We start from the raw sequence: 15,570 nt of genomic DNA, 5'->3' as shown, positions 1-15,570 counted from the left end.
CAATGGAAAACCAAAAGATGTAAAATGGAATAAAATAAGTTCTCTGAGGACAGACCAAAAATATTCAAGCAAATAAAACCAAACCAAAACAACAAACCAAACAAAACCAGGAATCTGTCAACAAGTCAGTAGTAAACTTTAAAGGCATAATTCTCTTTTGAGAGACACAAATTACAAGGAAGGATTAAATGTGTCCAGAGAGAAAAACATCTTACCTTAGAGCTCACCTTGTACAAGGTACTCAGTGAGGTATTGGCAGCTGTTAGCAGTTCAGCCGGGACTCTTCTCTGAAAGTGGATGTGCTGATGGATTTATTGCCACCTGTTATCTGGGGATGTCATGTGTACCTTTTGTCCACAAAGATTTAATTGGAACCTTAGCTCCCTGCATCACAGGCAGGAAAGCAGCAATGAAGAGGATAAAGAGAGGGGAGAAATTATCCTAAATAAAGATGAACTGGGCTACACCGTTTTTCATTCATGTTTATCTATCATCAAACACATTAACTTTTGTCTGGGTCTGAATACAAACTGGAAGACACAGTGGAACAAGGGTACGGTTCCTCTCGCTTGTTCCTTAGTCAAAGAGGCTCCACATGCCCAACTGCTTTCGAGAAAGAAACAAATCTTACGACACCTGCAGGACCAAAAACAAAAGAAAAACAAACAAACAAAAAAAACTATGCATATTGTTCTCAAGTATAAAAACCCAACACCTATGGTCTCCGTGGAAGCACAGATTGCGCACTTCCATCTTTATATCCCAATACTAGCTCAAAGCCTGGCACGTGGAAGTCTCCAGTAAATATTTCTTGTATGAATGACTGGATGGATGGTTACACGAGAGAGTATGGCTCATTGTGGAATCTTCGAGTGTCCCTATAGATCTATACTCTTATGACATTAAGAGTCATCAGTCGGGCAAAGAACATAAATAATTTACAAAAGAGCAAATGGAACTGTTCAGCAGAGTAGCAGCGGAGACTTCCTAACTGTGGAATTTGTAGCCCCTCTAATTGTCTTAATTAACTTGGGAACTTTCAAGTTCAGGCTTAAAAAAAAAAAAAAAAAAGAAAGAGATTTAAAGGAACCCTGGAAAGAGAAATAGGAAGGAAGCAATAGAAATAGGAGGAGGGGAGTGTATGGGTTTGCTATTGCTGATATAACAAATTACCACAAACTTAATGGCTTATAACAACACAAATGTATTATCTTAGAGTTCTGGAGGTCAGAATTCCAAAATAGGTCTTGTTGGGCTAAAACTCAAGGAGTTGGCAGAGATGTAATTCTTCTGGAGACTCTAGGAGAGAATCTGTTACCTTGCCTTTTCCAGCCTCTAGAGGCCACCTTCATTTCTTGGCTCAGGGTTCCCTTCCACCTTCAAAGTCAGCAACACAGCATTAATTGTCTCTCTCTCTCTCGCTTCCATTTAACTCTCTATCACTCTCTCTCTTAGCCTCTTGTCTCCCTCCTTCACTTAAAAGAACTCATGTGATGACATTGGCTCATCCAGATAATCCAAGATAATCTCCCCATCTCAAGATCCTGAACTCTAGCACATCTGTAAAGGCCCTTTACCATGTAAGGTAACATATTCACAGGTTCCAAGAATATGGTGTGGACATCTTGGAAGGGAGGAAGGGTCATTATTCTGCGTACTGAAGGGAGCATGGCATACGGGCTCCCCTACATTCCTGTTGCCTTGAGCCTCTCTGAAAAGAGGGCATTAGGGCCAAAAGATAGAGGAGCGTATTAATAATAAAGACATTTACAAGATTCTGGGCATAAGGCAGTGTCATGGTGGAGCCCAGATGACACTTCTACCATGATGCCCTCCAGCCTAAGTACAGCTTTGGTACTCTGAGGTCTCAGGGCAGCCACCAGCAAAGCAAAGCTGTGTGTAGAGAGCATTAGCTGCAAAGAGCTTGTGTAGAGCACCTCCACAGGGAAGAACAAACTGTTTTGAGAGACCACCAAACTGCAAATGACCCATATAGTTGGAAAACCATGGTTTAGAGCAGCGGTCCCCAACTTTTTTGGCACCAGGGACCGGTTTCATGGAAGACAATTTTTCTACTGACAGGGCCGGGTTGGGGAGGGGAGATGGTGCTGGGACAATTCAAACACATTACATTTATTGTACACTTTATTTCTATTATTATTGCATTGTGATATACAATGAAATAATTATACAACTCACCATAATGCTGACAGAAGGCAGAGTTCAGGTGATAATGCGAGCAATGGGGAGCGGCTGTAAATACAGATGAAGCTTCACTCACTTGCCTGCTGCTCACCTCCTGCTGTGCAGCCCGGTTCCTAACAGGCCACAGACCGGTACCGGTCCGTGGCCCAGGGGTTGGGGATCCCTGGTTTAGAGGAGCTGAGGGCCTGAGAGACCATGTACTGGCTAAGAATCATCATACTTTGGGCATTAATAGAAATCATAGCACCGATAATAATAGCTATCATTTACTGAGCTCCCCACTACATAGCAGACATGTTTCTACTATATGCATATATTATACATTATATATATCTCAGTTAACTGTAACCATGCTAGTATTCACAGGCTGGCCAAGTTTGGAGTGTCCTCATAAATGCCCATCACTGTTAATAATCACAGTGTTGTCTATCATACGGAACTGAGGTCTTGGGACTTCCCTGGTGGTCCAGTGGCTGAGACTCTGCGCTCTCAATGCAGGGGGCCCAGGTTCGATCCCTGGTCAGGGAACTAGATCCCGCGTGCCTCAACCAAGAGTTCGCATGCTGCAAATAAAGATCCCGCATGCCACCATGAAGATCCTGTGTGCCACAACTAAGACCCAGTGCAGCCAAATAAATAAATAAATATTTTTTAAAAAAGAAATGAGCCCTTATCTTCCTCCTGTTTAATTTTCTAATGTAAAAAATAAATAAATAAATAAGGACTTCCCTGGCGGTCCAATGGTTAAGACTCCATGCTTCCACTTAGGTGGGGGTGGGGGTTCGATCCCTGGTTGGGGAACTAAGATCTTACATGCTGTGCGGCACAGCCAGAAAAATAAAAAAAAAAAAGGCTGCTGTGAATATGGGGAAATGTAAATTCATATACATTATTAGTGTGCAAATAGATACAATTCTTTTAGAAAGCAATTTGGCTTTCTATCTCTTGTCTTTCTTTTTTTTCTTCCCTTTGGAAGAAGTTCTTTTTTTTTTAATTAACATATAGTCAATTTACAATGTTGTGTTAGTTTCAAGAGCAAAGTGATTCAGCTATATATATATGTACTTATATATATATATATAATTTTTCGGATTCTTTTTCATTATAGGTTATTACAAAACACTGTGCTATATAGTAGGTCCCTGTTGTTTACCTGTTTTATATATAGTAGTGCGTATATGTTAATCCCAAACTCCTTATTTATCTCCCCCCCAAATCTCCTGTCTTTCAAGTTATAAAATGCCCATATCTTTTAAACCTAGTAATTTCACTTTGTAGGAATCTAAGAATATAAAGTAAAATATGGGGGGAATATCACAGTACAAAATTTTTATCAGCAGTGAGGGAAAAACTGGAAACGTTTCTAATGTCCAACTGTAGAAAAGATTTAAGAATATGGGTTTGAAGGACTACCATGTTGCTGTTAAAACAGAGAAAGAAAGATTATTATGGAGGCTATATATCAACCTGGAAAAAATTATATATGTTTATACCTAGATATTACAATGGAAAGTAAAAAGTAGGGTATAAAACTTCATGTAAATTCACAGCGGCATTGTGCACAATTGCCAAAAGGAGGAAGCAACCCAAATGTTCATTGGTGGATGAATAAACAAAATGTGATATTTGCATACAGTAGAATATTATTCAGCCTTAAAAAGGAAGGAAGTTCTGACACATGCTACATGGATAAACCCTGAGGACATTATGCTAAGTTTAATAAGCCAGTCATGAGAAGACAAATATTGACTTCACTTATTTGAGCTAACTAGAGTAGTCAAATTCATAGAATCCGAAAGTAGAAAGGTGGTTTCCAGGGTCTGGAGAGAGGAGGAAGTGAGTTTTTGTTTTGCAAGCTGAAAAACGTCCAGAGATTGGTTGGTTGCTCAACAACGTGTATATTCTTTTTTTTTTTTTTTTTTTTTTTTTTTTTGCGGTACGCGGGCCTCTCACTGTTGTGGCCTCTCCCGTTGCGGAGCACAGGCTCCGGACGCGCAGGCTCAGCGGCCATGGCTCACGGACCCAGCCGCTCCGCGGCATGTGGAATCTTCCCGGACCGGGGCACGAACCCGTGTCCCCTGCATCGGCAGGCGGACTCTCAACCACTGTGCCACCAGGGAAGCCCCCAACGTGTATATTGTTAATACTACTGAACTGTCACTTAAAATTGGCTAGGGTAATAAATTTTATGTTATGTATATTTTACTACAGTTAATGTTTTAAACTTTATGTGCATTGTCATTATATATCTCTAAAGATTCCATATACATAAGACAAATGCACCTAAGTTATATTAGTGGTTATGCTAAACGGCAAAAATTAGAGGAGATTTTTTATTTATTATCCAAATTATAGCGGAAAAATTTTGAAATAAAAAGTCACCAGTAAAAGTAAGAGCTTAGTCTGTGTGTAATTAGACTGGTAGACTCTGAGCCCCCAGGACTAATGATTTCTAGCCAGAGCAGCCTGTTGAGAACAGTCTAGAACTGAAATGGAACTTAGAGGCTCTTTGACAGTGGTTCAGTTATCACTCCAATTAAAGTGGCTGGAACACAGCATCCTCAGACAGATAGCTTTTTTCTGAAGACCAAATAACACGTGTAACCTAACTATACTTACATTTGGCTGCAGCTGACGTGGCCTGCCAGAGTAGATGGTCCTGTGACTCTGACATGGAGGGTGCTTTTGTTTCTCCTTGTTTCCTCTTTCTCTTGCTGTACAAATATTTAACCATCAGTTCAGACTTCCTCTTATATCAAGAATATGTCAGCATTCCAGCCTCAGGCTGGAGAGGTTTGGTTCCTGTCACAGGCTTCTGAATAGAAGGCCAGGGGATTTCTACTTTATGGCTGTCGTCTACATGGCACTGTGGGCCCTGTAAGAGGGATCTGTGTCTAAAAACCTGGGAACTGCTGTGTCTCGTAAACTGAGGAAAGAGCTTGTTTCAGATAAAGGGAAACAAGGTGCTTTAAAAAACAAACTCAAAATGAGCTGGAACTTCATTGAATGTATTGTAGAGCAGCGGTCCCCAACCTTTTTGGCACCAGGGACTGGTTTTATGGAAGGCAATTTTTCCATGGACCAGGGGTGGGGTGGGAGGGGATGGTTCAGGCCGTAATGCCAGTGATGGGGAGCGATGGGGAGCCGCAGATGAAGCTTCGCTCGCTTGCCCGCCGCTCCTGCTTTGTGGCTCGGCTCCTAACAGGCCGCAGACCGGTACCGGTCCACAGCCCAGCGGTTGGGGACCCCTGTTGTAGAGAACTGGTGGCAAACTCAGCAATAAGTAAGTAGACTGGAGATGGGGTACCAGCATCCTTTTACCTCCCCACCGGCAAACCAGCATCTTTTTACCCTCAGGGATCTTGAGGAAATATAGACTTGCTTATGGAGGCAGCAGACTCAGAAACATTTAAAGCCAAAGAAGATACAGAATCTGCCCCTGAAAAGCCAGCTTCCTTATCCCTAGAGCCAGGTCCCTTCAAACTCAGTCTGGATTTCCTTTGGCTAGGGCCACCGAGGGGAGCCTGCAGCTGTCCCATTACAATGTAGAACTTGGTAGAAGGATGCCCATGGTGGGTAGGACTTGCCCATGGGGGGCTCTTCTGGCGTGGTTTCTCACCTGCTACCTCAGTCTTTTTCTTTGATTCTTCAGTACGGACCTAAGCCTCATGTCCACATGCCTGGCTATCTGGAACTCTCTACCTACTATCAACACTCCTTCATCTTTTCTTCCCTTGTGAGGACTCTCCTTTCTAATTCTTTACTGCCTCTCATTATGTCATTTCAAAATCCTCCCTTAACTATCAAGTTTCAGCCTGGCCATCTTCCCCTGATCATCAGAGGGTACCATCTCTGCCTAGTTTGACTCAAGCCTGCTCTGCTCAGGACACACAGCCTCAGCTACATTTACCAGTCAGCATCCCCACCTCCTTTCCTTTAGTGACAATTGCAACTATGCAGGGGGGACAAAAGGATTATTATGGGATCATAATCATCTGTGTGCAATTTTTGAAACTTGTAAAGGACTGTAGAATTTAAAGAATCTTTCATTCAATAAATAAAAATAGGGACTTCCCTGGTGGTCTAGTGGTTAAGACTCCAGGCTTCCAGTGCAGGGGGCCCAGGTTTGATCCCTGGTCAGGGAACTAGATCCCAGTTGCCACAACGAAAAGCTCCCATGCCGGAACTAAAGATCCCACATGCCGCGATGAAGATCCCACCTGCTGCAACTAAGACCCCACGCAGCCAAATAAAGAAATAAATATTTTTTAAAAAGAAAGAAGGAGGGCTTCCCTGGTGGCGCAGTGGTTGAGAGTCCGCCTGCCAATGCAGGGAACATGGGTTCATGACCCGGTCCGGGAAGATCCCACATGCCGCGGAGCAACTGGGCCCGTGAGCCATGGCCGCTGAGCCTGCACGTCCGGAGCCTGTGCTCCGCAATGGGAGAGGCCACAACAGTGAGAGGCCCGTGTACCACAAAAAAAAAAAAAAGAAAAAAAGAAAGAAGGAAGGAAGGGAGGGAGAGGGAAAGAAAGAAGGAAAGGAAGGAAGGAAGGAAGGAAGAGAAAAGAAAGAAAAGAAAATGTTAAAAAAAAAAAAAAGAAGAACTCCAAACAAAACAAACAAAAAGAACAAGACTGGCCAAGGCCAGATGCAGAGATATAATATCTTATGACACTTGTGACATTTTTCCTTGAATTAGAGTTATCTGCTTCTAGACTGTAAGCTACTCAAGAACAGGTTTTTATCTTAGTTATCTTTGTATTCCACACAGCACCTGGCATCTTGCCCAGGAGAGATGCTCTGTAACTATTTGTCATTGTTATTGATGATGATAATGAACATTCTTGCCTCTCTAAGCATTAAGACTGGCTGAGGTATTGGAAGCCCCCCGGAAGGAGACTTGTACTTTCCCAGAGCCTCAGTGCTTAAGAATGGGAATAAAGAAATTCAAACTTCCATTAGAAATTCAGCTCCCAAACCTACCCATCCCTGACTGTGTGAGCAGAATTCCACAGGCAGGACTGAGAGTTTTAAAATCTACCACTAACCCTTAGAACCTTAGCCTCAGTCATGGCTTCTTATTAACTTTAATTAATAGACTAGAATTGGAAAATCTACCATCCCACAAACCATTGATCAGACAGCCTGTGGAAATGTCCATGACTTTAGTGGGATATGAAAGGCCAATGGTAAATTCTCATAGGAACAAAGGCCATGTTTTCTATAAATATCTTTCTGTAAATACCAGGAAGCAGAGAAGAAGCACCTGAATTAGCAGGGTTTGGGTCCTGGTTCTGCCATTTACTAGTTGTGAGACTTTGGAGAAACCACCTAATTTTTCTGTGCCTCAACTTATAGAGTTTTAGTTAACTTTGCTAATTTATAGAGTTCCTGTGAGGATTTAGTGAGAAAATTAACGACAAGCACTTAGAAGAACGCCTGTAACATCATAGCGCATAATATTAGATCCTATACACTTATCAGAAAAACAGTAACACATTGACTCTGCTCTGACTGAATTCCTCTAATTGTTGGGGAAATATCCAAATACTAAGTTCCCTAAAATAAATTCTTCTTCAAAATGTACTATCCACCATGAACTGCTTCAGAGCTGTTACGTCTCGCTAACCATGAGAATTTACACGTCTTGCTTAAGAAACACATAGGACATGCAATATTGGTCCTCTAATCCAAATTGGCCCCCAATTCTGTCTAACCAAAAAGATCTGCCTTCCTGTGGAGACTAATCTGACCTCGGTAAATCCTAGCTGACCTTTCTCTTACCAGTTAGACAATGTAGCATGTCATCCATGCTGTTTTACATATTCTCTCTGTCAAATCATATGTGTTAATCTTGTCTCTACAATTTAGCCTTTAGCTCCTTAGCAACATACTTTACAGTAATGTCACCTTTGCTTTAAAGATGTGACACAGGCCCAGAGACACTGTCTGCCTGAAGACACAGAGCTCGGCCCAATGTACTTACTACTTGAGAGCAAGAACATGCCCTCTAGTTCTTCTGAGGTTTTCCAGTGCCTAGCATGATGCTGAGTGCATTATCAGTGCTCATTCAATATGCATTTCTTTTTTTTTTTAATTTATTTTCGGCTGTGTTGGGTCTTCATTGCTGCTCACAGGCTTTCCCTAGTTGCGGCAAGCGGGGGCTACTCTTTGTTGCGGTGCGTGGGCTTCTCACTGAGGTGGCTTCTCTTGTGGAGCACGGGCGCTAGGCCTGTGGACTTCAGTAGTTGCAGCATGCGGGCTCAGGAGTTGCAGCACGCAGGCTCTAGGGCACCAGGGCTTCAGTAGTTGTGGTGCGTGGGCTCAGTAGTTGTGGCTTGTGGGCTCTAGAGCGCAGGCTTAGTAGTTGTGGTGCACAGGCTTAGTTGCTCTGTGGCATGTGGAATCTTCCCGGACCAGGGCTTGAACCCATGTCCCCTGAGTTGGCAGGCGGATTCTTAACCACTGCGCCACCAGGGAAGTCCCAATATGTATTTCTTGATAAAAAATGTCATTCAAGCTTTCACTGCATCTTCCCAATGAGTACATCCTAAGTAAGCAAGGAAATAAAAGGCCCTTTTCTGGCAATGGTCTGACTGATGTTGAGACAGTACAGGCACATTGCCATGACACGTTAAGGAAAAGTGGAAATGATCCAAATTAGAATAAATCCTTAGAACTTTTCCTGAGAATCCCAGATGTTCCAAGTCCAGCTTGTCCCCAGGTCATCTTTGCAACTAAAGAGGGGCCTTCAGACACCAGGTCAGAGCTCAGGTCTTGGATTCTCATTTCAGATCATCAGAAGTCCCCACCTGTCTTCAAAATAATTTGGTCTTCTAAAGTTCCCCTACGTGGGGATAGAACAGCCCATCTGTAAGTAGCCTGTGTCAGAGAGAATCTTCCAGACTTATCCTAATGTGTACACAGGTGACAGAACCAGAACTGGGCAGCTAAGGAGGCTATGGAGTAAAAAAAAGCATGGTCTCGGGCTTCCCTGGTGGCGCAGTGGTTGAGAGCCCGCCTGCCGATGCAGGGGACATGGGTTCGTGCCCCGGTCCGGGAAGATCCCACATGCCGCGTAGCTGCTGGGTCCATGAGCCATGGCCGCTGAGCCTGCGCGTCCGGAGCCTGTGCTCCACAACAGGAGAGGCCACAACAGTGAGAGGCCCGCGTACTGCAAAAAAAAAAAAAAAAAAAGCATGGTCTAAAGTCTAGGTAGGTTCGATTGTCTTCCTAGTCCTGCTACTGCCTTGCTTCTGGAACTTGGGAAATCACTTTACTTCCCAGAGCTTCGGTTCCCTCATTTGTAAATTAGAGAGTTAGGTCTAGTTGATTCCCAAGGTCTATTCCAAGTCTAACAATCATAAACTAGTCTTAGAGGTAAAACAAAGAGTTCTCATCGAATGTTGACTCTGTGTCATCCTTCACTACTTTCTTTGCCGCAAATCCTTCCAGGTCTCTGCAATACAGAACTTTTCATTTGCCTGATCACATGCTTACTTTACCACTAGTTGAAACTGCTGTCTGTTAAAAAGAAAACTGTAACATTTTAAACAGAAGTACCTTAATATTCCTAATTTTATTTCTGACTAAAAAGTGTAATGTAGGATCATACCAACAAAATGACAAATATAAAAAATGCAAAACATCCCATAACTCAGAGGTAGATACTGGTAACATCTATATATGTTTCTGTCCAATAATTTCTCTAAGGGTATATGTATACCTATAGATAATAGAGATTATACTGCGTATGAGAATTTCTACTCAATACTGTGTTGTGAAATTTTTTTCCATGTTTGAGATATTTTTCTGTCTGTCCTAAAGTCTGAGTAATATTTCAACAAATAAATGCATCAGCATTTATCCAACTGATTCATTTTGTCTGGAACATTTGGGATGAGAAAGGGCTATCTTGATCTGGCAACAAAAGAAAGTCTTTGACAAAGGGCACCCAGAGTTTCAAGACACTTTTTCCCACTACCAGAGAATGATACAGCCAGCACCTGGTAAGGGAACTTCCAGCCATTGGCCTCTTCTTGGGTTTATATGCTTAAACATTGCACTGTTCACACTTAAGCAGTCATGTTCTGATCATAGGGGGTCCTCTGCTGTCCCCTTTCTTTCCACAACACATTAGTGACCCTAGTGACAATGAAAGTAACATGAAATAGAACAAGAGATCTCAGTTTTCAGGAGGTCAAAGTATAGTTTCCAGCCTATAAAGCTCACTCTGCATCTGATGGTCAGAATTAGAAAATACCCAACACAGAAAGAGAAATATATATATATATATATATATATATATATATATATATATGAATTAATTAGCTCGCTCTCCCATCTCATGCTGAAATTTTTACGTTGATTATCTTACACTGGTTTATGCCTTGTTACATGGAAATGTACAGACCTAGTGATTTGATTTGCTGTGGTTTGTCTTCATAATGTTTTCCTTGATGAGGATTTTCCAGCAAATGAAGAAAGACACACATTATATGGGAAAAATTAGGTCACTGGCATGAGCTCTTCTTCCCCTGCCCTTCTATAATTTCCTTCCTCTTAATCATTTGTGAAAAAGAGTAAGTGTTTGCATTTCTGTTTGCACTGTTGATTTCTGGAAGCCTTCTTTTAAATTCTTGAGAACTATGGCAAGAAATCTTCCCAAATGACATATGGAGACACAGAGACAAAAGGCATTGGGGATTGGCTCCGGGTCACACTGTGCTTATGTGGACAGTCAACACTGAGACTGGGGCTGGTGACTCTGAGTCTCATATTCCAACCACATTCCCTGCTGCTGAGGCCAGCTGGTCTTGCATTCTTTGGGATAAAATAAGGATAGGATTTCAACAAATAATAAGAGGACAGTAACCAGTACACAAACTGATAGGGTGAGAGTTCCTTAGGAAAAACCTTCCATATAGAAGTATAAAATTAGTGGAGAACTGTTCATCCTTAGGAAAGGAGAACCCCATTTGCATTGATCTACTAGATATTCATTATGTATTATGTGCAAGTTACCTTGCTAAGTACTATAGACAGAAGACACAAGATAATTATAAGATATAGTCCCTGTTACTTCCCTGTTAGAGTAGTGGTTAGGAATCTGCCTGCCAATGCAGGGGACACAGGTTCGAGCCCTGGTCCAAGAAGATCCCACATGCCACAGAGCAACTAAGCCCATGTGCCACAACTACTGAGCCTGTGTTCTAGAGCCCGCACGCCGCAACCACTGAGCCCACGCACCGCAACTACTGAAGCCCACGCACCTAGAGCCCGTGCTCCACAGCCAAAGAAGCCACTGCAATGAGAAGCCCGTGCACCACAATGAGGAGTAGCCCCCGCTCGCCGCAACTATAGAAAGCCCATGCGCAGCAACAAAGATGCAACACAGCCAAAAAAAAAAAAAAAAAAATATAGTCCCTGCTTAATACAATCTAGTCAGGTAGCTATGCCATTTATAAAGCTCTTAGAAAAGAGCCTGACACATAGTAATTAATATGTACATGATTGATCAAAGTATACAATAACAATGCTAGTTAAAACCTATTTAGCCCTTGCTATTTGCCAAACACTTTGCAGTAATCTCTTTTAATGCTTATAACAAGCTTATAAAGAAGGTAGTATTATGATCCTCAGTTTGCAAATGTGACCTAGAGACAACAAACAAATAAATTTTTATTCCAGATCATAGAACTAAGAAAACCAGAACTTCAACTAAGTTGTCTGGCTCCAGAGCCTCTTAAACATAATACTGTATTCTACCCCCTCCCCCAGGTGATGCTTTCTGTGTAAGCGTATGAGACTGGACATTTAACATTCTAGAACAAAAAATTAGGCACCCTCCCACCACAAAGCCCCGCAATATCAATTATTTATATCACTGCACCGTCTTCTGATTATTAGCAGTGTACAAAAGTGTTGCAATTGGTCTATATCTGTTTTAGTTCTTTTCACTCTCTATTATTTTATATAAATAGTTCCATACACTTAAATTCCACTAGCTTATACATCATATGCATGCCAGTAGCCATTAAATATAGAATCCTTGTCTAGTTCATTATTGCTAGATATTTAGGTTGCTACTTCATTTTCACTATGATGAATAACCATATTGCCATAACAAGCTATAAACATATTCCTTTGGTTAATAAGCCCATTATTGAGATTGCTCAAACAAATTACTGGATCAAACACTATGAACAGTGTTGTGATCCCCGACCCACAGCAGGTTGCTCTCCAGAAGGACTGGCCAGTTTACAAAGCCAGGAGAAACATGTTGGTGCATCCCTTAGTCCCTAATCCTGCCAGTGCTTAAAAAAAGAATCACTGGGTTAGTTTTGCTAATTTAACAAATACAGTAGAACCTCATGCTGTTCCAGTTTGAATTTCTTCATTATTAGGGAAACTGTTCCATAATTTCCTACCTATATTTTTCTATGTGTAGAATATTTGTTTTACCCTTTGTCTTTCTTATAAATTAAGGAAATACTTTTTTTAAAACCATGAGGAACAGTGTATAAATATTAATCCTCTAAATAACTGAGAAATTCTCATATTCAGTTTCACTTGATTAATAGCTTTGAATTACCTCAACTGTATACAGATACCATCATAGGACCCTAAGACACTATAAAATAAAAATAACAGTAATTTTCTAAAAAGTTGGAGATGGTGCCAAGTAATAGTAGATATCTGACGGTACCATATAGAAATATGATTCTAGAAATGGAAATACCACTTTTCCAATTACTCAATGATGCTCAGCTATTTTGTTTTCTTTAAGTTTCAGGCTCCTGTGAGAATCTGACAAAAACCTACGGGTCATCTCCATAAAAGATACCCATATGCATACATTTTGCACAAGGTCTCATAGATTTCCATGGGTCCCCAGTTAATGATTCCCGTTACAGCAGTGTTATCTCTATCATTTTTTTCTTCAAAATATTTCTCCTAACTACCCTCTTCTCTACATCCCATTGCTGATCTGCTTGGACTGTATCTGGTTTACAGAGAGGAACGGCACGAGAAAAAAATATAAATGGACACTTACCGTTGCTCTCATTACAGTGATGAGATCCGTGATGGAGTTAAGGCCAGCGTGCTGTGGAGGTGTGCTGGAGGAGAGCCATCACTCTACTTCGAGTCATCACTGCTTACCCCAGACAATTACAACGCTTCCTAATTGGTTGCAATCTCTCCTTTGCCTTCTGCCCCAATTCAATTTTTTTTTTCTTTTTTTTTTTTTTTGCGGTACGCGGGCCTCTCACTGCTGTGGCCTTTCCCGTTGCGGAGCACAGGCTCCGGACGCGCAGGCTCGGCGGCCATGGCTCACGGGCCCAGCCGCTCCGCGGCACGTGGGATCTTCCCAGACCAGGGCATGAACCCGTGTCCCCTGCATCGGCAGGCGGACCCTCAACCTCTGCGCTACCAGGGAAGCCCCCCAATTCACTTTTTGCTTAGCAGAACAAGATGTCTTTTTAAAGCCTAACCAGATCACATTATCCCTTCGTAAAATTCTCTATAATCACACTAAGAATAAAATTCAACCCCCTAGCCACAGCTTCCAAGGCTCTATCTGACCTGGCCCAGTCCTTCTCCTATTGTCCTCTGCTAAGCTGAATCCATCCTAGTCCCGCTTTCCTTTCGCCTCAGGACTTTTCCACTTTTCTCTCTACCTGAATCACATGTCTCCTGGAGCTTCCATGACTTTCTTTCTCTCTTCATTTAGATCTCAGATGGCTGAGAGGTGCATTCCCTGACCACACTATCTAAAATCTTCTCTCCACCCTGATCATTCTTTTACCGTTCACTGTTTTATAATTTTTCATCCAATTTGTCACTACCAGGCACTTTATTAATAAACCATTTGTTTTCTGACTTTTCCACTTTTATAAGTGCCATGAGGACAAGGACTTTGTTTAGGTATTGGTGTATATCTAGGACTCACAACAGTACCCAGTGCACACAATAAGTTGCTCCAATATTTATTAAATAAATGTTGGGACTAATACTTTGTTTATGCACTACAGACCATAACTGATTCCTGCTCACAGAGTAAAAAGTTAAAGAAAACTTTTTTTTGCGGTACATGGGCCTCTCACTGTTGTGGCCTCTCCCGTTGCGGAGCACAGGCTCCGGACGCGCAGGCCCAGCGGCCATGGCTCACGGGCCCAGCCGCTCCGTGGCATGTGGGATCGTCCTGGACCGGGGCACGAACCCTCATCCCCTAGCATCGGCAGGCGGACCCCCAACCACTGTGCTACCAGGGAAGCCCCAAAGAAAACTTTTTAAAAAGTAAAAATCTTGAACTACTCCTAAAATAAAAGGATAAAAGGTGTAGTGATAGTTAACAGTCTGGTATTCATATCTGAAACTTACCTACTATTGGAAAAATTAGCATGAGAAGGCCAGATCTGAAATTTTTATAAAAAAGAAAGCTATCATACATTGTATTTGAAAAAAAAAATCAGTGCAAACACATATTAAAGGATTAAAACTACATAAAAAGGTTATTAGGTTAAAAGTAGAATTCACTCTCATATTCATATTCATACATATATATATATATATACTTAAAATGTATACAAATTAATCTATTCTACATACTATTTTGTAATTGCTTTTAAATTGCTTTTTTTAAATTGCAATTCCTTTAGAAAACTTATCTTGGAGAATTTTTAAAATTACATCACTTAAGGCTAAACTAATTCTTCAAAGGTTGAGGAATACATTTGACTAGATAGGCCATAACTTATGAATAAGCATTTAATTTAGATTATTTCTACAGTTTTTCTATTTCAAAAATGTTTCAATAAATATCTCTGTATATATACATGTATAAATACAGATTAATATAGATCATATATATATAATAATATATAATGTGATATCTAATGTATCATACATAATTGAACATATTTGTCAGATATACACATATATGTATATATGTAATTTTCCTGAGGATAAAGCAAGTTCCTAGGAATAAAATATTTGAATCTGATACCATCAAATTGCTCTTCTAGACATCAATTATGCTTTTAGCAATAAAATTTGAAAATTCTTGTTTTCTTATACTCTTGACAACTTTTTTTTGGGGGTGGTGAAGTAGAAAAGGATAGCTTTATTGCTTTACCAGGCAAAGGAGGACACAGTAGGCTCCTGCCTCGAAAAACTACGTGTCCCTACTCTTGACAACTTTGGACATTAGTTAAAAATTATAGCTAATCCCATGAATTAAAACAAAATGGCACCTCATATTATTTTGCCTTTTTTTAAAATTATAAGACATACTAAATAATGCTAAATCTCACTCAAAATTAAGGAGTACTTGCTTCAGTGGTTTGGTTCAAAAGGGCT

Source organism: Phocoena phocoena, chromosome 6 (assembly GCF_963924675.1).
Source record: "Phocoena phocoena chromosome 6, mPhoPho1.1, whole genome shotgun sequence".
Taxonomy (NCBI): Eukaryota; Metazoa; Chordata; class Mammalia; order Artiodactyla; family Phocoenidae; genus Phocoena; species Phocoena phocoena.
Note: the sequence above shows the minus strand (reverse complement) of the source record.